The sequence below is a fragment of the Staurois parvus genome, unplaced genomic scaffold (assembly GCF_062004578.1).
Source record: "Staurois parvus isolate SC_StPar_1 unplaced genomic scaffold, SC_StPar_1.0 ptg000719l, whole genome shotgun sequence".
NCBI classification, from domain to species: Eukaryota; Metazoa; Chordata; class Amphibia; order Anura; family Ranidae; genus Staurois; species Staurois parvus.
Window position 1 is genome coordinate 1,778,827 of NW_028318515.1, and position 25,665 is coordinate 1,804,491.

At 41.7% G+C, this 25,665-nt stretch overlaps 1 protein-coding gene across 2 annotated transcripts in view; it reads right to left on the reverse strand.

The window, feature by feature from the left end:
• The window catches only part of CCDC92 (coiled-coil domain containing 92), a 100,303-nt gene extending 77,762 nt beyond the window's left edge, over positions 1-22,541 (reverse strand). For both annotated transcript variants that reach the window (XM_089653684.1, XM_089653681.1), the window contains exon 1: positions 22,193-22,541. The gene's annotated coding sequence lies outside the window, so the exon portion shown is untranslated. The remainder of the gene's footprint in view (positions 1-22,192) is intronic.
• Positions 22,542-25,665: the final 3,124 nt, after the last annotated feature.

A 25,665-nucleotide genomic window follows, 5' to 3' on the forward strand; every position in this document is an offset into this window, starting at 1 on the left:
ATGAACATCAAGGCTTTTGGAGATACTTTTGTAACCCTTTCCAGCTTCATGAAAGTCAACAATTCTTGATCATAGGTCTTCTGAGAGCTCTTTTCTGCGAGGCATGGTTCACATCAGACAGTGCTTCTTGAAACCAGTAAACCCAAAACAGGTGTGTGTTTTTTAAGGGCAGGACAGCTGACAGCAACACATCCAATATCATCACACTGATTGGAGTCAAGGTTGGCTCACTCCTGGCTCCAATTAGCACTGGGAGAAGTCATTAAGCTAGGGACTCACATACTTTTTCCTCACTGCACTGTGAATGTTTACATGTTATGTACAATTAAACCATGGCAACATCTAATGTTTGTGTAATATTATGTTCAGCAGACTGTGTTCTTCTATTGTTGTGACTTAGATGACGTTCAGAGCACATTTTATGCCCAATTCATGCAAAACTCCACGTAATCCCAAGGGGTTCACATACTTTTTCTTGCAACTGTAACTAGACCTTAACATAAACTACATGAAAACAAAAACAAAAAACACCTAAACAGATGGACATCATGCTGATATTTTAATCTCAATTAGTCAGTAAGAAAGTTTCTCAGATGAGAACCATTACACTTAAATTGAAAAGTGCTAGCTCAAAGGTAACCGTTAATCTTTTATTGGTGTGTTTTGGGGATTTAGGCAGACTTACTCGAAGAAATGGGATGCCTTAATACAAAGCACGTGGACTAACAGCGCCAACAGTGTGAACGCAGCCTTAATCAAGATAACTAAATAATCTTAAGAAAACATTACAATTTAGTTTTAGGATTAAGATCCCTAAGACCTTGTGTAAACTTGCTTTGCTGTCCGAAGCACGATCTGTGTTCGGATTGCTCTTCAGACAGCAATAGACAGTGGGTGAGAAGGCGTTGTGTCACCTCCTCACTGCCCTCTTTAATCTCCTAATTACTGGATACCTACGTTGCAGCCAGGCGCATAGCAAGTGGTTACGGGGTGGCTTCAGTGCAGCCCCATTCACTTTGCTTCATGGCTGGGGCATGTGTACACACCTCCAGCTGCTGCCTTGTCCCTCCAATCGCAGGTGTAAATGAGCACTAAATGTTTAAAAAACATTGGTATTTTTTTTAATTATATCTCTGAAGTTTTTCCATTACAAAAATCAATCTTATACAATTCACATATACACAAATTCCAATTACATTTTATCCTATTACCTCCTCCCCCCCTCCAAGTACCCATGTCCATATCCCACTTCTTTCCTTCCTTTCTATGTCCCTTCCCTCCTACTTCCTCTCCTTCTTTCCTTCACTTACCCTCCCACAGATACTTTATTGTACATTTTCTAAACTTTCCTCCCTATACTCCCATTACTTCCAGGTAATCTACCAACCATCTACTCCACATTTTCCTAAATGTGGTATAGCTCCTCCATCCGGTTTATATATTCAACTCTATTTAGCCAGTCTTTTGTTTTTGGGGGCTCTGGTGCTTGCCAGAACTTGGGAATAAGGCCCTTAGCTGCACTAATTAGATGGTATAGTAACCTGTTTTTATATAATTTCCCTGATGACTCAAATATGTAAAATAAACAATTCGTATGGTGGTCCCAAGTATCTCCTGAATATACTGGATTATTTCCTGCCAATATTCTTGTATTTTAGGAAAATCCCACCATATATGTGTCATTGTTCCCTTTTTACCACAACCTCTCCAACATAAAGGTGAAACATCTACTTGTTTTTGTACCACACTCGGTGTAATGTACCATCTAAACATTTGTAATTCAATTCAACAGTACTCATATTCATTACCCCACATGTTAATTTAAATATCTTATTCTTTTGTTGCTCATTCAATTCGGTTCCCAGCTCCTTTTTCCATCTCTCTAAGAACACGGGCTCCCTCTAAGTCTATAAAGATCTTATATATCCTAGAAGTAGCATGTTTTTGTGCTGTATTAACAATCAACAAGGATGCAGATCCTCCAGCGTCCTCAGTGGTTGTGGACGCATTGAAACAAAATGACCTAATTGATAGTACCGCCACTCGCCTAATGTGACAAATAAATCTTTTTTCCTCTTTAAATCTAGAAAAGTGCACACTTTCCCCTTTTCATTATATCCTTCAAAACGTGCATTTTTATCTTTAATCTATTTCCCCCGAAATATTATCCTTCCCTGGAGGAAAAGAGTCTGTACCCTCCAGCGGAATTAATATTGAATTGTATTTCCATCCCTTTTGCTTTTGTATAGTGTCCCACACTCTCAAAACTTTCCTTGTCAAAAAACTAATATTCACATCCAATATACGAAAATTATGTGGTATCCAAATAATCTTCTCCAGTTGTGCTTTACTCATAGTCTCCTCTATATTTCCTTGTGAATTATATGTCCAATCTACAATTCGTGATAATATCACCGTTAAATAAGATTTCCTAAAATCAGGCCGGTTCAATCCCCCGTTCCTTTATGCCCTACGCAATACCTCATATTTATTCTCGGCTTCTTTTTTACCCAAATAAACTTAAGTATCATCCTCTTTATTATCTCAAAGAAGGATCCTGGTAAATGTATTGGGAGCATATGAAACTTATACAGAATTTTTGGTACTATCACCATCTTTACCAAATTTATGTGACTTATCCAAGAGGCCCCTCCCTCCACCTTTATTTCGTTTATTTGTGGAATATAATTAGCCTGGTAAATAACTTTTCTTGAAGGAGTTAACTAGTCAGGTCCATAAATATTGGGACATCGACACAATTCTAACATTTTTGGCTCTATACACCACCACAATGGATTTGAAATGAAACAAACAAGATGTGCTTTAACTGCAGACTGTCAGCTTTAATTTGAGGGTATTTACATCCAAATCAGGTGAACGGTGTAGGAATTACAACAGTTTGCTTTTTAATGCATTTTAATACTTGGTTGCAAATCCTTTGCAGTCAATTACAGCCTGAAGTCTGGAACGCATAGACATCACCAGACGCTGGGTTTCATCCCTGGTGATGCTCTGCCAGGCCTCTACTGCAACTGTCTTCAGTTCCTGCTTGTTCTTGGGGCATTTTCTCTTCAGTTTTGTCTTCAGCAAGCAAAATGCATGCTCAATCAGATTCAGGTCAGGTGATTGACTTGGCCATTGTATAGCATTCCACTTCTTTCCCTTAAAAAACTCTTTGGTTGCTTTTGCAGTATGCTTAGGGTCATTGTCCATCTGCACTGTGAAGCGGCGTCCAATGAGTTCTGAAGCATTTGGCTGAATATGAGCAGATAATATTGCCCGAAACACTTCAGAATTCATCCTGCTGCTTTTGTCAGCAGTCACATCATCAATAAATACAAGAGAACCAGTTCCATTGGCAGCCATACATGCCCACACCATGACACTACCACCACCATGCTTCACTGATGAGGTGGTATGCTTAGGATCATGAGCAGTTCTTTTCCTTCTCCATACTCTTCTCTTCCCATCACTCTGGTACAAGTTGATCTTGGTCTCATCTGTCCATAGGATGTTGTTCCAGAACTGTGAAGGCTTTTTTAGATGTCGTTTGGCAAACTCGAATCTGGCCTTCCTGTCTTTGAGGCTCACCAATAGTTTACATCTTGTGGTGAACCCTCTGTATTCACTCTGGTGAAGTCTTCTCTTGATTGTTGACCTTGACACACATACACCTACTTCCTGGAGAGTGTTCTTGATCTGGCCAACTGTTGTGAAGGGTGTTTTCTTCACCAGGGAAAGAATTCTTCGGTCATCCACCACAGTTGTTTTCCGTGGTCTTCCGGGTCTTTTTGGTGTTGCTGAGCTCACCGGTGCGTTCCTTCTTTTTAAGAATGTTCCAAACAGTTGTTTTGGCCACGCCTAATGTTTTTGCTATCTCTCTGATGGGTTTGTTTTGTTTTTTCAGCCTAATGATGGCTTGCTTCACTGATAGTGACAGCTCTTTGGATCGCATCTTGAGAGTTGACAGCAACAGATTCCAAATGCAAATAGCACACTTGAAATGAACTCTGGACCTTTTATCTGCTCATTGTAATTGGGATAATGAGGGAATAACACACACCTAGCCATGGAACAGCTGAGAAGCCAATTGTCCCATTACTTTTGGTCCCTTAACAAGTGGGCGGCACATATGCAAACTGTTGTAATTCCTACACCGTTCAGCTGATTTGGATGTAAATACCCTCAAATTAAAGCTGACAGTCTGCAGTTAAAGCACATCTTGTTCATTTCATTTCAAATCCATTGTGGTGGTGTATAGAGCCAAAAATATTAGAATTCTGTCGATATCCCAATATTTATGGACCTGACTGTATATTCCCAAATAACCTAATTCCTTTTCCCTCCATGTAAATGGAAAATCTTTTTGTAGAGTTTGCTTCTCTGTCTTTTAAACACTGATGTTCAGTATCTCTGATTTTGAGGGGTTTATTTTCAGGTTTGATAGCTCTCCATACTGTTTTAATAGTCTCATTAAGTTAGGCAACGTTATTCTAGGATTTACGATATAGAAAAACATATCATCTGCACACGCTGCCACCTTATGTTCTACTTCACCTATCGTTATTCCTGTTATATCCACACACTTTCTTACCATCACAAGCAAGGGTTCCAGGGATATTACAAATAACAAAAGGAGAGAGTGGGCATCCCTGTCTAGTGCCATTATATATTTTAAAGAACTGTGAAAGGGAACCGTTGACCTTTACTGCTGCTCATGGGCTATTATAAAGCCCTTTTATCCACTTTACCATTTTAGGTCCTGCTCCTATGGCCTCTAACGTATCAAACATAAATCCCCAATCAACCCTGTCAAAAGTTTTTTCAGCGTCGATTGACAAGATTATTGTCGTCAGCTTCTCTTTTTTTGTTCTTCGTAAAAGGAACAATGTTCTCAAGCCATTATCCCTACCTTCTCTGCCAGGAACGAATCTCATCTGAACCATGTATATCCACTCCGGCATTAGCTCCTACAGTCTTGTTGTCAATACCTTAGCATATAGTTTTGTCTATATTTAATAAAGATATGTGCCTATAACTGGCACACTGTGAACTATCCTTCCCTTCTTTTAGTATAATTGTTATGAATGCTTGCAATGATTCTTCTCTCATTCCCAACCCCTCTCCTATCACAATCATATATGTACACATTTTGGGGGCTAGGAGATCTTTACATTTCTTTTAGTAACTTACAGTATATCCATCGGGGCCAGGGCTCTTTCCTACTGCCATACTCTTCAGGGCCAGGGTAATTTCCTCTGGGGTAATAGGTCTCTCTAAGGCCTCTAATTTTTCTTCTGTTATTCTTGGCATTCCCGCCTCATTTAAATATTTCTCTTTTTTTTCCTCCTTTCCTCCTCTGTTTCTTTTTGGTTTCTAGGACTCACATCATACAACCTGCTGTAATATTTTTGAATAGTACTAGGGATATCTGTGGTGGAATACACCATTTCCCCTTTTCCATCTTTAATTTATTCTATATAATTCTTAGAATTCTTTTCCTTTAATCTCATTAGATGTTTACCTGGCCTGTTCCCCCACTGATATCTATCCTTTGATAACCTGTTAAATATCCTCCTCGATTCCTGTTCCATTAGGTCTTTTAGTTCTTCTCTTTTAAGAATTATCCTCTGATGTATATCCACACCTATCTTCTTTTTATGTGACTGTTCTAATTTATAAAGCTCCTTCGTCACTCTCTTTATTTTTTGCTCCTGGTCTTTCTTTTGTTTCGCCCCTATTGAGATCAGTAGTCCCCTAATATATGCTTTGTGGACCTCCCATACAGTGGCCACCAAAACCTCCTCAGCCTCATGAAACTTGAAAAATTGCTCTATTTCCTGCCTTAACCTTTTCTCTATTTCAGGATCTTGTATTAGCATCTCATTTAATCTCCATCTAGATATTTTATCCCATTCCCCCCCTACCCGAAGTCTCATTGCGACAGGAGCATGATCAGAGATAGACATTACCTCTATACTGGGGCTGACCAACGACTCCAGTTGTTTACGTTTGATCAATATATAATCCAATCGTGAATACAATTTATGCACCGAAGAGAAGGTATAATTTCTTTATCTTGGATGTTTCACTCTATCAATTAATTGATATAGCGTCCTCCTCAGCACTTTTAATTTTCTACCACCCTCTCTCTGCATACCCAATGATGCAAACAACTGTGGTTGCAAACATAGGATAAAATCTCCCGCCACGACCCCTAAATTCAGTACGTTTTCTTAATACTATATCCACAAATGTTACTGGGTTTTTATTCGGGCAATATTAACGAATGTACAATCGGATCCTTGCAGTTTTCCCCTCAGAAATAGAAACCGACCCTCCAGGTCCACCAGCCTCTCCTCCAGGGAGAAAAACCAAGTTGGATAATACTTTGAATATAAATACATAAGTGTCATGGGTTATGTGTGTCTCTTAAAAAAACATTACATCAATGGAGTATTGATGGATCTCCCTAAGTATCTTGTGTCTTTTGTTCAGGGAGTTTAATCCTTTCACGTTATACATTATCAACTTTATCAGGCTCAATTATAATATTTCACTTCCCCTCCATATTTCCAATCAAGGTCACTAAGGTATAGACAGCTTAGTACATGAACATTCCCCCCCCCCACCTTTGCTGCAACAACCCCCCTCCCTCTGTTCACACCTCCACCACCCTGTATACCTTTTAACTGTTTTACTCCTAAAACTCCCATGGCCTCCGTACTGCCCTGAAATCTGGTGTGGATTGTTTCCACTAGCGATTACTATTTTGGGGTGAGAACACGAATGCCCACTCTGAACCCCAGCTCGTAACACAAGTCAATTCGGAGTTTAGCAGCATGTTTGACCTCTGGAAGCCCCGCCAGACCCAAAATTCATCTAGCCCTGCACCCCCCCCCCCCGTTCTCACTACAGGGGAAGAGGAAGGAACCGAGGGTGAGGGAACCATAGCACAGTAGGATCAGGACGGGGAGGGCGGAAAGTGGGATGGAGAGAGAAGAAAGAAAAAAAACCAAAAAAAAAAAACCAACATATCCGGGACCCGAGAAAGGCTCAGGAATTCTCCTTCTCCTCCTCCCCTCCCGGCTTCTATCTCCCCCCAATCCCCACTCTACCACCTCCCCACCCCCCAACCCCCCAACTTTCTCTTCCTAGGTACCCGCTGCCATTTTTCTGATCCAAACATTACACTCTTTTTAAACCCCTCTGACCACCCTTCTAAGCCCATTTTCTGTAAGTTTAGTTTTTCACAAAAGTCACTTAAAACAGCGTTCCACCCAAAGGGGACGTTCCGGTTTAATGATTGGTCCCCTGCTCCCCATTAAAGATTGGCACCTTTGAGGAGCGGGAGAAACGGGTACCCGAATTTGACAGGTACCCGCTCCTACTTCCGCTGCGATTGCCTAGGCGATCAGAAGTTGTCCTCCTACCCTCCCTCCCCTAAGTCTTGTGCGACACATGACAGGTCCTAGAAGATGACGGGGCCATTCAGGAAGCGCAGCGCTACTCGTGCATGTGCAATGGGCACCCGGCTGTGAAGCCGCAAACTGTCACAGCCGGGTGCCCACACTGAAGATGCCGGCGCCTGGAATACAGGACAGCTGGTGAAAGGGGCTGCGGCGGGGGCAACACGGGATCATGGGACAGGTGAGTGGCTGTTTTATAAAAGTCAGCAGCTACCGTTTTTGTAGCTGCTGACTTATTTTTTTACAGAGCGAGTGGAACTCCGCTTTAAGTCTTTTGGGAATCTCAGTCTTGCCGATCTCCCGTCTTTCCATCCAATCAAACATGCTGGAAATCCCCAGTTATATGGAACTTTTTTCTGCCTCATCTGATCCAGCAGTGGTTTTAGGGATCTTCTTCCAGCTAATGTCTCAAATGCGATATCCGCAAAGATTTGCAGCTTTGTTTCTTCATATTTTATTTTGGTGGTGTCACACAAACTTTTCCATATGCTTTCTTTTTCTTCATAATGATGAAATCAGAAAATCACATCTCTAGGAAGTTCTACCGAAACTCCTTGTGGTAGTCTAATCCTATGAACTCTCTCAATTTTCAGGTGTTTTGTCACTGATCTTCCTATTACTGGGTTAAACACTTTATTTTATCATAAAAAATCCTCTCATTGCGCTTCCTCTGGTAGACTCCGTATCCTAGGGTTATTTCTTCTGTCACGATTCTCTTGGTCTTCTAATTTGTATGAGAGCTTCCTCTGTTCACTTCGCATCTCCTCCACCTTTGTTTCTAATTTATTAATCATTTGAGCGTGTCTCCAATTTCGCCTCCACTTCTTCCACTTGAGTTAATATTCAGCCCAAATCATTGTGTAATACCGCCATCTCATTTTTCATGAACATCTCCAGATTGGCAAACATTTCCTCCATCTAATTTTTTGTGGGTATTTGTGACATAATTCTCTGCTGTTCCATGGTACTTTGTTCCATTACACTGTCCCCACCTATCAATTCATTAATCTGGTTCCCTTCCTGGGTTCCACATAACAAATTGGACTGATCTCCATCATACTTTCTAAGTCCTTCTTGTTGTTTTTCCACAGTTCGCTTCTCTGGGCTTTTCTCCTGTATAGGCATATATTTTCTAATTTTATTGGTATTTGCATTTGATTGTGGGGTTTTTGATCCCCCTCCTTTAGCTGATCTTCCCTTCATACCTGTCAGCTCTTCTGCTCTTTTCCTATTAATATACAGGTATGGTAGTCGTCGCTAGGCGGGTTCTTTTTTGCTGTTCTTCTATAGACCTTTGTGATCCTGGATATGTTACTTTGGGACAGGAATTATTTAAACAGATCCACCCCTCACTGAGAACACCCAATATGTAATGTTTTCCTGCCACCACCCCACAACTCAAGTATTCAATATTTTAAAACCGAAACTTTCATTATTGACATAGATTTTTAAACGTCCTGCTGTGAGCCACGGCAACTCACTGTCCCCGACCGTGCCCCGTTTGCAGCAACATCCATCCCAGTGTGCTCCACTGTCCTCCCTCACCAGGGTGTCTGGTCCAATTTCCACAAAGTTCATTTGGGGGGGGGGGGGCCTTTGATTATTGGGTCTTTGAGCTTTCCAGGGTATTCTCTGTGTCTTTCAGTCTCCTAAGGGTGCTGCCCTGGAGTAGGGGTGGACCTCTCCCCTTCCTGTCTACAGGACCTTACCGCTCCCCCGAGCTTCCTTTTGCGATCACGTGGTGGATCGCCTGGGCATCCCGAAATTCCCCCAAATCTCGCCGCTTCCTGCTCCGGTCCACCAGGGTCTCAAAGTTCCACTGTCCTCCTCCGCCTACCACTGACCCATCAACTCTCCACTAGTTCAGCTCTGGTCTCTGGCTCTGCTCCAACCTGGTGACAGCCAGGTTCTCCAGTCGCCACCGCTCATGGTGTGGGCCCGCAGCTCCCAGAGGAACAACACCAGAAGTCACGGACACTCTCCACTGCACAGGTCAGGGGCCTTCGGTAAATGTACACTGGTTTTAGTCCACATGGGACCTAGGCTGCCTTCGCTCCCTCCATCGGCAAGGCGCCCGGAGCTCCCGCCACATACCGCCTCACAGCGCTATGGTCAGGCCCCTCCCCCTGTCAAAAACATTGATCTTAAACTGGAATTCAGACAAATAAATACACACATTAATGCAGCTCTATAATAATTTTATGTATCATTAAAAAAGAAGAAGTTAATCTTTCTGACCATGTTTCACACTATACCCATATTTAAGGTGTAACATGGTCACAGTCTGTAGCCCCCCACAAGAAAACTGCCTCCCACCCCATTACAAAATCTGAGGGAACTTCTCCCCGCTGGTTCCTGTTATTTTAATTTGCACATCTGTGCACGCATGAAAATACTAATCTGCCACTGTCGCAAAGAGACTCATAGTTCTCAATGGGGAACAAGTGTGGTGATATCACCACACGTTTAGCACATTGATACTGAAGATCCATAACTCTGCAGGAGCCAGATAACAGAACCTGAAATCTACTTCTTGCAGTCCCTGTACAGCAGAGTTCAGATGGATGGAGAGAAAACAGCAGAAAGAGCCAATCATGTGTGCAATGAATGATGTAAGTCTAGCCATGCCCATACACTCTGCTGCAGATCTCATGAACATGTTATTGGATAACACAGGACAATCAGTTGCCCATGCTCATGGGCATAATCTGTGCATGGTTGTGATCTGTGCTACCTGTACTTTTATCCCCACACAGTGGGTAGATCCTAGTGATATATGCAGGATTGTTCACGGTTTGCTATTACCCACAGCTATACTTTGTTTACTAGATGGCCTGCTATGCCCTGCCACCTGCCTGCTTGAATCACACATTACTCACACAGTCACGCAATGCTTCCGCTTTGGAATGGTCTCCTACTGTTGCATGCTCCATGTGCTTGGCTCATGTTACATGACTTTGCCAACATTTATGACCTGTTTTCTTAGTGGCTTCTTCTAATCCAGGACATTTTTACTTTGAAAACTGTTGCATGGTTGCACTATTCAATATATATTATACTGTGTATAGGTCCAGTGATCTGCTCTCAGCCTGCAGTGATCATTTCTGTGGGGGAATACGTGTTTTTGGGGGTGGAAGGGTTGGATATATGTGGGGTGCACATATTTGGAATGCTGCACAATGGTTGTGCTCTATTGCTTCTTCTCACAATGTAAGTCAGCTGACACAATAAAAAAAAAAGTGTAATCCTGTCAGCCAGATATCTTACCACAACTGTTAGGCAACCATTGTCAGGGTTTTTGCACACGGGCAGCTGTACCGTTCTATGTAACTGCAGGCATATTATCTTCGCCCAGACAGCCCAGGTGCAATGTACATGAATGACTGCACTGCCGTACTTGTGTATACAGCAGCGCTATTATATACACAAGTACTACCATATGCTGTACTCGTGTTTACGATAGCACCGCTGTATACAAAAATACAGCAGTGCACATCCAACCACGTGAATTGGAGACTGTACGCTGTACCGGGGCTGCCCGGATGGGGAAATATGCTGGAAATTGTTAAATGGGCCAAGCCTTCCTTGTGCAAAAACCCTAAAATGATAGCGGCAAATGTATCATTCCTCTAGCACAGTGGTTCTCAACCTGTGGGTTGCGACCCCTTTGGGGGGTCGAAAGACCCTTTCACAGGGGTCACCTAAGACCATTGGAAAACACATATTTCCGATGTGTAAAGAGCAGCTACAGTGTTGAAAGCAGCTACAGTGTTGAAAGCAGCTACAGTGTTGAAAGCAGCTACAGTGTTGAAAGCAGCTACTGTGTTGAAAGCAGCTACTGTGTTGAAAGCAGCTACTGTGTTGAAAGCAGCTACTGTGTTGAAAGCAGCAGTATTGAAGGTAAAACGACACTTCATAAATTATAATTACTGGGTAAATAATTTTATGGTTGGGGTCACCACAACATGAGGAACTGTATTAAAGGGTCGCGGCATTAGGAAGGTTGAGAACCACTGCTCTAGCACCTAATCTACAAATCTCTACATGTAAAAAAAAAAAAGGAAAAAATATGGAACAGTAAGCATGTAAAAAGTCCCATCAAAAGTAGCTTTTAGGCCTCGTTTATGACTCCTGATTTGGGATCGTGGACAGAGTCGCTGAGATTCTGCTGCAGCAAGCACAACACAACACACCATTATCCTTCAATGGCACCCCAAACAAGAGGCGATTCTGCCATGATTTTCTCACCACAGGATCATGTAGCATTCGTGGAAAACCAAGCCTTCACAAAACTCATAAAGCTTTTTACCCGAAAAGGAGCAGGAGCTTCTTTTTAGGTGACAAATGTGCATAGTTGAACATGCATCACTTGAATAGGCTGTCCTATGTGCCCTATGCGACATGCAGAATACTCCTTCCCACTCCACAATAATGTGAACCATGCCTTAGGTAATAAGAAAATATGTGCCTGCTAATTACAAACAATTCCTTTCCTTTTTAAAGGAAAATGGTCACACATTTTAAACTTTTCAAACAATTAGACAGAAAAGCAAAAGAAGAGGTTCTGTGTACCCCCCACCCCCCTCTGACATTCTGGGATAAATTGCACCCATAAGCTCTCTCTCTCTATTGTGGAAGAGTGCCTAAGTGGCTAATAACAATTTTTTTTTAATGGGCAGGGGAATGGATGATGCATGGGGCTTACCCTTAAAGGTTAGTTTTTGGTCACTGAATGTATTTCATCTGTGTTTTGCATTTTCTGTAAACAGTATTCATACCTGTATATTTAAATTACTTATATTCAGAAAGCTCATCACTTGCTTGTCCTCTCTGGGAGACCAAGTTAATCAAGAAGTCAAGTGGGAGGGAATTTACACAAACCAATCCTATACTCTTCAGAAGAGCTCATCGGTGACCCTCTTCTCCTCCCTCTTTGTATAAAATGTTATTATAGTATAGTACACGGTCCTTTCTTGGACAGAGCATTTGGATATCTCAATGAACAAGTGTAATACGGTTATAGAGGGTTGGATTTTGCTTTGGGTGCACCTATATTAAAGATTCAGAATCTTTTCCCTTTTTAATTTGTTTTATTTATAATCGTTTTTATTGTGAAAAAATAAAAATTTGTATCTTGATATGTAGTTGTCAATATTTGATATCTGGTGTATGAAAATTCCAAATGTTTTGGCATTCTGTGATTGTAACTAACTAATCCTATTGTATGGGTCAGTCCTATGGACCATGTCATACTAGCAATCCTGTGGCTATGGAGAGCCCACCAGTGAAAGGAACACTATACAGAGATAAACACAGTAGAACAATACTCACCTGTTTCTATGTGTTGCTCTTTCATTGGCTGAGTGAGGAAGATGTCGCTCTCTCCTTGTCAGTTTAATGCCTGTCAGCAAAGGAGAGAAGCCTCATTCATCCAGCCAGCGAGGAAGTGATACAAGAAAGCAGGTATTTTCTATATAGTTTTTAGTGAGTTGTCGCCAACATCAGGATCACTAGTGTGACATGCCCCTGACTGTGTTGTGTACATAACTGCCATCACCATACCTGGCACACTTATTATTTTCTTGTAGGATATAGCATCTGCAAGATAATTCATTCTCTACCAAGACTGCTCCTTTGTGAACCAATGCTACAACCCCATTCATTTATATTTCTACCACATCCACTGTTTGTGTGTCACTACGTGCCTCCTCAACATCTATTAGTAGATAATGGGGTGAGCAATCACTTTTTGGATAGACTGGCCATACATAATACAATTTTCTTGTACAAATTTTCCTTTAGATTTACCAAAACCATATAATATGATGTCAAACCTAAACACTTTCAAATTGTATGCAATCAGGCAGGCCCTTGTACTACATAGTTGAAGGTAAATCTAAAAAAAATTCAAAAAGAAAATTGCATAATGCATGGCCAGCTTAACAGTCTTGCCATATTTCAGTCTTCTGTAAAATCAACTTCAGACACGCCTCCATATTTTCTGTGTTTTATAATTGATCTCACACACTTTCATATTTTAGGGCCCTTTCACACTGAAGTATGTTTGTTGAATTTTTACCATGCTAAAAACACAAGAAAAATATAATAAAATATTTCCCTTTAAACCTTATGGGACTCTTCACACCACTGCGCTGCGAGTGCGGTGCATTTTGAAAAGTACTGCATGCTGCATTTTTGGTGCGCTTTTCAAAATCACAGCAAAAATGCAGCTCCCCAATGAAATGAATGGATATGAATAAAAAATTAACCACAGTTAACAAAACAGTTCATTGCATGATTTTACACATGATGTGTAATTACAGTCAATACCTACCTAAGCTAAAATCTACTGCTACCCCCATTCTAAGACTATTCTATCTACCCTGTAAAAAGAGATGTCTAAACTTACCTATTCTGAAGTCGCTCTGGCCAGGTCACATGATCTCTCTAGCAGTGGCTTCGGTGAAAAGGAGAGAACAGCAACAATGGCTGCAGAGCCTGACCAATGATTTCACCCATAGATTTACTATGGGGCATCTGTTGTCAGCTGCCCCTCCTCTACAGTGAAGCCAGCTCTGAAAGCTGATCATGTGACCAGACCACATGAGTAAGTATAGACATCTTTTCTTTTATATTGTAGATAGAATAGACTTAGAATGGGGGTGGGAGCAGGTTTAGGCTTGGTTATGTTTTGACTGGAATTCTATATTAACCGCTTCCCAACCGCCCTTTATCAGAAATACTGCTACAGGGTGGCAGGGCTGTGCAAAATCACATATATATACACGTGATTTTGCATTTCCGGGTAGGGGGCACATGCGTGGGCCGCCCTACCCGTGCTGCCATTGGCGGCTACAGCGGTCGATCACTGGGTTCTGGCCGTAGATTCCCCGCTGGCGCCTGCTGATCGCCGAGGAACAGTGACAGAGGAGAGGTCTGTATGTAAACCATACAGATCTCTCCCCTGGTAGCACCAACATGCTGCTTGGTATTGCTCTGCATAGCAGGATAAAGCTGAGGATAAATTAGCTGGGGATAAGCTGGGGATAAATTAGAAACTCTGCATAGCAGAGCAATACAAAGCAGCGTGCTTACACAGTAAAGCACACACAGACAACATAGTAAAACAGCTCACAGTTAACCCTTTGATCGCCCCAGTTGCTAACCCCTTCCTGCCCAGTGTCATTAGTACAGTGTCAGTGCTTTTTTTCATTAGCACTTATTGTATGTGTCATTGTCGGTTAGTCAATTCCTCTCCCAGTGTCAAAATGCCCGCCGCAGTCCTGCTATAAGTCGCTGATCGCCGCCATTACTAGTATAATTTTTTTTAAAAATTTCAGTATATATACCACCATTTGTAGACACTATAACTTTCTTGTAAACCAAGTTATTTAAACATATTGTGATTTATTTTAGCAAAGACATGTAGCAGAATACATTTTGGCCGAAATTTATGCCGAAATTTGAGTTTAAATTTTTTTACTGGATATGTTTTATAGCAAAAAGTCAAAAATATTGTTTTTTGTTTCAAAATTGTCAATCTTTTTTTGTTTATAGTGCAAAAAAAGACATAAATTTGATTTGGGTGCAGCGTTGCATGACTGTGCAATTGTCAGGTAAAATATAGCAGCACCGTCACACAAAAAATTACCTGGTCAGGAGGGGCAATCCTCTGTAGGGCAAGTGGTTAATAGGAAGAGAAATGGCAACAAAATGCTTGTAGTAAGCTGGGGATAAATTAGAACTTCTGTTTGAATTTTTATCACTGTATCATTTAATTCCAATTTACCCCATTTCCCCTCATTTCTTGCAATGACACAGTATGAACATCCATTCCTTCTCCACTCTTCAAAACAAAAACAGTTTTGGCTGAAGTTCAGTTCTAACATTTCCTGCGTATGCAGAACTGCACCAACTCCCCATACTAATGTTTCTGCAGCTTCTGTTCAAGCCCATTCTGACATGTTCTGTTCCCAGCAGGCTCGCAATTGCTGTTTATTTTGGCAGTCACGCAGCAGTTACAGGTTCCGTACATTTATCTCCAATTCACACAGAAACTGTTCCTAAGTCTGTATGTCCAAAAGTGCTAGCTACATATCCACAGTACACATATATAATCAACTGCAAGTCACAACACATCCAGGAAGTACCAGCCTGACTGCACTGCAGCAAAGTAATATCAGTAGATGCACAGAAAGCAGTAGAGGCACTCATGGGTCTTAAAGTGGTAGTAGACTCATTTTGTTACATTTTACCTACAGGTAAACTTATAATAAAGCTTACTTGTAGGGTAAATGAATGTCTCGTAAACATTCACTGTTTAGGAGATATTCTCTCTTCAGAGCTGTGTGCCATGGCCCAGGACTCCTGTGCACATGCGAAGTCATCACAACCCGGCCTGTCAGAGCTCACAAACCCGCAAGGAAGACGCTGCTGGAGGGCTTCGTTTTAAGATACGTTTTACCTAATCTGCTAGTATGACATTACTTTGTATGGGACATTTTTTCCCCTTTCCAGCGGTTTTCTACCACTTTAAGCAGTAGGATGTGTCCAAACAAGAGGAGTTTAATACAGGTCTAACTTTTTGATGCATTTCCCTCCATCTTTGTCAAGGAGCATATGTTCACATATACACTGGCAGTGTTGGGTGTAATGCCACAGAGCTGGCATTATGAACGCAGAGCATTAGGTTACAGTGCCCCCTCCACACTTACAGCATCACATATTATTTCTTCAGTGACAAGGCTGCTCTCCTTAAGGCTAGGTTCACATCTATGCAGGTTGCAGATGATGCGTTTTTCCAGCACGTTTTGTGGTGTGTTTTTGAACACTCGTTTTTGATGCATTTTGGGGGGGTTTGGCTGTTCATGTTGAGTGACTTTGATGCAACTTTACACTCTCTGGCACTCAAGTAGCATCAAAGTAGTGCAGGAACCTTCATGTGACCAGAGCTGCATGTTACGGTTAGGGTTATATGTTAGGGTTAAGGTTAGCGGTAATCATTAGGGTTAGCTGTGATGATTAGGGGTAGTTCTAACACTAACAATTACTGCTAACCCTAATGATTACCACTAACCTTAACCCTAACACTTACCACTAACCCCAACTCTTAACCCTATCCTGCCACTTTGGACACAAACGTTCCCACACTACTTTGATGTGACTTTGATGCTACTTGAGTTCTAGAGAGTGTAAAGTCCCACTGCATAAACAGAAAGAACGGTCATACTTTCCTATTAGCCACCCCCCCCCAAAAAAAATGCATCAAAATGCAACACTTGTGTTTTTGGTAGGTTCATTGAAGTCTATTACATGCAAAATGCAATCTGCTGCAGGAAAAAAGTCCCCGACCTTTTCCAAAAAAAACACACCAGCACAAAACGCACAGAAGTGAACTAGATCCATAGGAAACCATGATAAATTAACTGTAGTGCATTTCTGCAAGACACATTAGGTACTAAAAAACACATAGGTGTGAACCTAGACTTAGGCCTCATTCACACTGGCATGATATACATGTATTTATAGGACATTTCTAAATGCATATGATATTATAAAGGCCTTGTTCACATGGGTGTACTTAAGCATATGCCCATGTAACGGCTGTGTTTGTCTGCATAGGACTGCCTGCAGGGGGATGCACAGAACACTTGTATATCCCTGTGTGGACAAACACGGCCCCTCGCAAAGACATCTGCTTAAGTACGCCTGCGTGAACAAGGCCAAATTGTAAATGCACACAGTGTGTTCACCTGTGTTAAGGTATGTTCAGTTTAGCTGTATTTAGAGAAAAAAGAATTATGTGTATCTAGGGGCAGATTAGATACTCTAAGGGCTAGTTTACACAGATGCAGTCCAGTGCATTTTTTTTTCTGCATCAACAATGCATGCATAGTGTTTTGCATGTGTTCCAATGGCCCTAGTTCACACTAGTGCAGTCAGTTCCAGTCAGCTTCCAGTGCAGAAAACAAAAAGTAGAACATGCTGCATTTTTTCTGCACAGAACTGTACTGGAACATAACAAACTGCATCAAAACTGCTCTGGAACGGAGTGTGGTATGAACTGTCAGCAAAACCGTATCTGGAATGTATCTGGAGTGCATTTTTGTGGTGTGAACTGGCCCTAAAAGTGTCTAAGTGCATGCAAATTTAAACACAGCACAACATGATGTGGGAAACATAAAATCTGTTTAGGGGTCATTCACACTAGCATGCCGCACTGAACACACAACTGCTGCCATGCACTAGGAGGCGCAGATCCCAATGCATTCCACTGTTTATTATTTTCACATACATTTATTGATATTTTGAATGATATTTCAATATAGTTCTATTCCTTACAGTGGTGTGATGAGATGGTTTGTGTCGCAACTCCTGTGCTGAAGAAAAGTACTGCATGCAGTACTTTTCTTCAGAGCACACAAGAGCAACTTTGTGGTAAGAACTGACACCACTGGAAACATGGCATTTTTCTTTGTCTATATGGGTTGCGCTAGAAATAGCTGCTGATGAAGACAGATCAGACAGGGGTCAGTACTTATTGGTGGAGGGAATGGGGAAAGATGGGGGGAGGGCTATGGCAGATGATAAGAAAGTTCCCATGTTACAAACAACCAGTGGAATTGGTACCATTTGTATGAAAATAAAAAATATGCAAAATATTTGTGAACAAGGTGTCAATGGATTAAAGTGTTTGTTCACCAATGCCAGAAGTCTGCCAAGCAAAATAGGTGAGTTGGAAGCTTTGGTGCATGAAGACAACTATGATTTAATTGGTATTGCTGAATCTTGGCTTCATTCTTCACATGACTGGGCCAATAATATTCCTGGCTATGTTCTCTTTCGGAGAGACGGGGTAAATAGGAAAGGTAGTGGTGTCTGACTCTATGCGCGAAGTGATCTCAGAGCGAGTGTGAAAGAGGACTAGTTGATGGAGAGTGTCATGAGGCTGAAGCATTATGGGTAGAACTGCACATGGGGGTGCGTACTACAAAGGTAATCATTGCAGTTTGTTATAGGCCTCCCAGTGTTAATGAGGAGGCGGAGACTCAGCTCCTTGCACAGATCGAAAGGGCTGGGAAAGTGATAATAATGGGGGATTTTAACTACCCGGAAATTGACTGGAGTAATGGTATTGCAGGAACAGTTAAAGAGCAAACATTTTTAAACCTACTACAGGACAATTTTATGGTACAGTTCATAGAGGCACCAACTAGGAATGATGCTCTGCTGGACCAGGTAATCTCAAACCATGCAGAGCTTATTACGAATGTCCATATAAAAGAACATCTGGGTAGCAGTGACCATAACATGATAATGTTGATAAATGTAAGGTTATGCACTTGGGGGCTAAGAATATACATGCATCATACATACTAGGGGGGTACAATTGGGGGAATCAATGGTGGAGAAGGATCTGGGACTTCCGGTAGATCATAAGCTTAATAATGGCATGTAATGCCAAGCTGCAGTTTCTAAAGTGAGCGAAATCCCCTCTTGTATTAAAAGAGGTATAGACTCCAGAGAGAGATATCATTTTACCCCTGTACAAATCATTAGTAATACTTCATCTGGAATATGCAGGTCAGTTTTGGGCACCAATTCACAAAAAGAACAGCAGCAGAGGCTGAATGCAGTACTGAGTGCTACTTGCGTTTAGGGCCTTATGACCAGGAAGCAGAATACCTGTGCTTCAGGCATCTGCCGCTGAACGCATACTATGCTAGATGCAAGTACCAATCGGCCCTGTCTGAATGCATTTCAGCCTGCTATAGACTTTGACAGACTGTAGGCAGCAAGGCTGGATGATGCACCTCTGCTTCTGCATTAAAACACTGGGATAGGATGCACATTGGCTAAATGCCTAGTGCGCAAGTAGCCTTTTATTTCCCTGAAAATGTCTCCTTTATCCAATTAAATCAATTGCAGAAGGCTAAATGAATGAAGCCTAAAGTGTGAGTGTAACATAGTGCACACCTTATTGACTAATGCTGGCTCTGTACGAAAAGGGAAATAATACTGTACATGTATTCTGACCTCTGACACCCAGTGCCAAATCATGTTCATGTCCTAATGAGAACCAGAATGATGACACAGAACGTGGTCACTAATACTGGGCACCCAAGCCCAGCATAGACAGGGTAAGAGGAGGATGAGGTATGAGGGGGACCATGAATGAGGAGGTTGAAGTATGAGGAGGTTGGTGTAAGAGGAGGTCAGGGTTCGAGGAGGACGGTGTATGAGGAGGTCAGGGTTTTAGGAGGTCGGCGTAAGAGAATTTCAGCATATGAGAAGTATGGTATATGAGGAGGTCAAAATATGAGGAGGGAAGTGCATAAGGAAGTCCGGGTTTGAGGAGGACAGAATATGAGACGTTCAGCATATGAAAAGTGCGGTGTATCAGGATGTCAACGTATGAGGAGGATGACATATAAAGGGGGCAGTGTATTAGAAGGTCAAAGTATGAGGAGGTCAAAGTATGAGGAGGGAGGTGTAGGAGGAGATCGAAATATGAGGTCAGGGTTTCAGGAGGTCGGCGTATGAGAATTTCAGCATATGAGAAGTACGGTGTATTAGGAGGTCAACGCATGAGGAGGGGGACGACGTATAAGGAGGGCAGTGTATTAGAAGGTCAAAGTATGAGGAGGTCGAAATATGAGGAAGTCAAGGTTTCAGGAGGTCGGCGTATGAGAATTTCAGCATATGAGAAGTACGGTGTATTAGGAGGTCAAAGTATGAGGAGGATGATGTATAAGGGGGTCAGTGTATTAGAAGGTCAAAGTGTTAGGAGGTCAGGGTTTTAGGAGGTCCGCGTTTGAGAATTTCAGCATATGAGAAGTACAGTATCTGAGGAGGGAAGTGCATGAGGAAGTCTGGGTTTGAGGAGGACGGAATATGCTGCGCAAACTGTTGGCGCTATATAAATCCTGTATAATAATAATATGAGAAGTCCAGCATACGAGAAGTACAGTGTATTAGGAGATCAATGTATGAGGAAGATGACGTATAAGGGGGGCAGTGTATTAGAAGGTCAAAGTATGAGGAGGTCAGGGTTTCAGCAGGCCGGCGTATGATAATTTCAGCATATGAGAACTATAGTATATGAGGAGGTCAAAGTATGAGGAAAGTGCATGAAGAAGTCTGGGTTTGAGGAGGACGGAATATGAGACGTACGATGTATTAGGAGGTCAACGTATGAGGAGGATGACGTATAAGGGGGGCAGTGTATTAGAAGGTCAAACTATTAGGAGGTCAGGGTTTCAGGAGGTCGGCGTATGAGAATTTCAGCATATGAGAAGTACAGTATATGAGGAGGTCAAAGTATGAGGAGGGAATGCACGAGGAAGTCCGGGTTTGAGCAGGACAAAATATGCTGCGCAAACTGTTGGCGTTATATAAATCCTGTATAATAATAATATGAGAAGTCCAGCATACGAGAAGTACAGTGTATTAGGAGGTCAACGTATGAGGAGGATGACGTATAAGGGAGGCAGTGTATTAGAAGGTCAAAGTATGAGCAGGTCAGGGTTTCAGGAGGCTGGCGTATGATAATTTCAGCATATGAGAAGTATGGTATATGAGGAGGTCAAAGTATGAGAAAGGAAGTGCATAAGGAAGTCCGGGTTTGAGAATGTGAGAGGTTCAGCATATGAGAAGTACGGTGTATTAGGATGTCAACATATGAGTAGGACGACGTATAGGGAGGCAGTGTATTAGAAGGTCAAAGTATGAGGAGGTCGAAATATGAGGTCAGGGTTTCAGGAGGTCGGCATATGAGAATTTCAACATTTGAGAAGTATGGTATATGAGGAGGACAAAGTATGAGGAAAGTGCATGAGGAAGTCCGGGTTTGAGGAGGACGGAATATGAGAAGTACGGTGTATTAGGAGGTCAACGTATTAAGAGGACGACGTATAAGGGGGGCAGTGTATTAGAGGTCAAAGTATGAGGACAGAGTGTAGGGGGACGTCGTATGAGGGGGACAGTGTATTAGGAGGTCGGTGTGTAAGGAGGTCGAAGTATGAAGGGTATGGTGTACAAGGAGGACAGTAGCATTGGGTTAACACCTTGTCCCTTTATTATAATACAGGATTTATATATCCCAGGGGCAGACTGACCATTTGGAAACTTGGGCACTGCCCGAGGGCCCGGGGTCAGTAGGGGGCCCCATGAGATGCCCTTGGTACCTTTTTCATAGGCTTTTTTGAGTTTGGGCAAGGACACAGGGGCCCCATGATCCCCTATTGCCCAGGGGCCCCATGACTTGTCAGTCCGCCCCTGATATATCGCCAACAGTTTGCTCAGCGCTTTACAATATAACGGGAGACAATACAGCAATGATACAGTTGAATACAAGAGGGATAGGAGGGCCTGATCCTTGGAGCTTACAATCTAAGAGGGAGGGGCTAGTGGTAGAAAAGGTAATAACTGCAGGGGATGGAGTGGTAGAAAGAATAGAAGATTCCATTATCAGCTGAAGGCGGGATCCCTGAAGTGATGGGTTTGCAGAGATCACCTAAAAGTGGGCACCATATTAAACGGAACACATTGATTACACAGCTCCTGACGCTAATATAATGCGGCCAAGGCATTCCACTCCGTGTAATGACCACCTTACTCAGCCACAGAAGCCGTGTAATGAATGTGTTCGGTGTTACAGCAGAGGCACAAGCGGTGACAATGCAGTGTTATACGGGACATGACCGTACGCCCGCCAGGCTTACCTCACAATAGGTGTGGAATACACAGAAGAAGCTCCTTATGCCATGCAGCTCCCGAGGCGTCTCATGTCCGCTGGCCCGGTCCTTCAGTCCGGCTGTCCCCTATCTCCCCGAGCTACCAGTCACAATAAAGCGATGCATGACGGGAGGCCTCCTGCAGCTCCCAGCTCCTGTTTGCTGTACAGTAAACCGGGCTACCAGTGCTCTGACCTCTGGCTGAAGTACGGTGCGGTGGCCCTTAGGGTAGCTCCGGAGCCTTCCGGGCCCTACCCGGCTCCTAATCCTCTCAGAAAGCTACACGAGCACCGAGCTCAGGTGCAATGCGGTCACCATGGAAACGAGGTCACCCAGGAAGAAGCCGGGTGCTGCAGTATCACGTAATGTCGCTAGGGGCTCCCACGAGACAATGCTGATGGTAATCTGCACTGCAATAATGATAGAGTGCATGGCAATTGTGGCTGCTTTTCCGGCTTGTGATTTGCCTTAGGAAAGGTACTTGTAATTGGAATGCTAACAAGTTCTTAACCACTTCGCCTCTCACACCTCTTCAGCCACTATGAACAAGAGCAAGTTTTACATTTTCTGCTATGAACCTGTTTTTTCTACAATAAGTTATTTACAAATGACAATGGAGTCAATTCACTAAAGGTTACTGCATGGGATACCACTGTCATGTGACTCATTTGCATAAATGATCGCATGCGGTGACAAAATGTCCAATTCACAAAAAACAATTGTGCGGTATTTAATGCAAAATTATAAAGCTGTCGGTAAATACCGCAAAAAAAAAAAAAATGCCGTAAGCTGTTAAGTCCAATTCACAAACAGAACAGAAACTAAAAAAGATGCAATTTTTATCATCAGGGTTTTTCTGGCGGTATCACATGCGGTATTTTTTCAAATGCAGCTAGGCCCCCCCCCCCCCCCCGAACCCATAGGGGTCTGGTATGGATATTAAAGGAAACCCCACGCCAAAAGATTTCTAAAAATGGCATGGGGTCCCCCCCAGATCCATACCAGACACAAAATCCCGTAGGATTGTGAGGGGATCCTGAAGCTATTTTTTTCTTTTTATTTTGGTTTGGGGTTCCCCCAAAAACCATACCAGACCTAGGGAGTAGGTTTTTTTTTTACAATTTGGTGTTTTTTTCATCATTTGTAATTGCTGGCATGTTTTGTTTTCATTCATCTGTCAGTGGGACACCGCTGACAGCTGACGAGTTATCCGTTGGTAGGGACACAGTGGCTTCCTTAACAACGAGCTACTGTGCGATAAATTGCCGCATGAAAATAAGCGGTAATTACCGCAATACAGATATTTTACCGCAAGAGTTATTTACTGCAAAATTCTTAGGGAATTGCACATTTACAAAACATTTATCGCATGCGTTATTTTACCTCATTTTTTCAGTCGTTATTTAACTCTTAGTGAATGGACCCCAAAGTGTTTTTTTTGCATTTTTTTTAAAAATGGGAAAAGTGTAAATATATGTTAAATGTGTACACATATTATCAAACAAAACAACAAAAAGTTTAAATATTAACCGCTTAAGGCCCACCCACAGTACATTTACTGCTGCAGGGCAGGCCCTCTGTGCAACATTACATATATATATATATGTGATTTTGCTTTCCTGGGTGGGGGGGATATGCGAGGCGTGCAACCACCCTACCCGCAGCCCCCGGTGTCAATCACTGGGTCCCTGCCAGTGTTTACCCGCTGCCACCCGGTGATTACAGGCAAACACCGACAGGGAGGAGGGCTGCATTGTTTACAATGCAACCCTCCTCCCTGTCAGTTTGGACACACTGTTCGGGATGGCTGAGCACAGCCATCCCGATCAGTGTGCTTTACAGTGAAGCACACACCCCCAGCCCCCTAGTAAAAAAAAAAAAATGTTTTTGTCATTTTGTGGAAAAAAAAAATCTTCCATGGACTCAATATGCTTCTCAGCAGATAGCTTACAATGTCTACTTTCCGAAAAAGGGTAATTTGGGGGTGTTTGTACTGTCCTGGTATTTTAGCACCTCAAGAAATGTGATGGGCAGTCAGAAAGTAAAAGCTGTGTAAATTCCATTATCTATACCATAGTTTGTAGACGCTATAACTTTCACACAAAGCAATAAATATACACTTACTGGGATTTTTTTTAGCCAAAACATATAGCAGAATACATTTTGGCCTAAATTTATGACGAAATTTGAGTTTTTTGGATATTTTTTATCAGGGTGGATTTGATTTAAATCAAACTGATTTAAATCATGATTTAAATCACAATTTAAATCACTAGTCAGTAAGCCTTGATTTAAATTATAGTTTTCTACATAAAGACTAATTCTTGCTGGTATAACTTTAATATGCAAGTACATGAAGATTTTTAGAATAACAACTTTTCATATTAGTTTTTTTATCCCCAGTTTAATATATTTGGACAACTTTTCTGTTGTACTTAGGAAGGAGAAAAATAATCATTACTTTAATAATAACAATTTAAATAGATTTATTCAACTGAAACAATACCATTACAGCATATATTATTTGCTTAAACAAACATCCATGTTTGTTAACTAATTTGGCTAAACAAAATATATATATTTTAAGAAACTTAAGACTGTCAGCCCCTTCCTCCTCACACTTAGCTTCACTTTCTTCTTGTGCAGATCTATTCCACTCCAAACAATCAGAAAAATATTGTTTCTATTCTATTCACTGAATTTCTTGAAACTTAGCACTGAAGGATTCTGTATTCATAGGTTTGTAGAAGTTAGGATTAAGGTCTTTTTCTTAACTCTGTTCATGTTATAACATTTTTGCTGTGAAGAAGAGGCATGTGATCTCCGCTGAGTCAAATTCAGTTTTGAGAACTGCAAAAGTAAACCAAGCATCTGTGATAATATCTTGTAGGCAGAGAAACTGCCCAATAATCTTACAAAAACCTCTGGAAGAGCATGACATTGTGAATGGATTAATGGAATTTATTTACCAAAAAAATTAAACATATACAGCCTTATTCTACATAATTAAAAAACAAATCTTTATTTCATGATGGAATAACCTTTGGATGGTAATATATTTTCCTCAAAAAGCATTTTTTTTAAAAAAAATCCGATTTAAATAAAAAAAAATCCGATTTTTTAAATTTTTTTTTTAAAAATCATTGATTTTTATCCACCCTGTTTTTTATGACAGAAATGAGAAAATATAGTTTTTTTTCAAATTTTTATTTTTTTTCAAAACCTCTTTTGTTTATAGCGCCAAAAATAAAAAGTGCACCAGTGATTAAATACCACCATAAAAAAGCTCTATTTGTGTGAAAAAAAGGAAATTGCATTTATGTACCATATTGCATGAATGCACAATTATCAGTAAAACTAGTGCCCTGCAGACCTCTGCCCTTTGCTCTGCTGACCCCTATCAGCTGCCTTGCTGACCCATGTCCCATGCCTGAAAACCCTCTGTACACTGTCCTACAAAC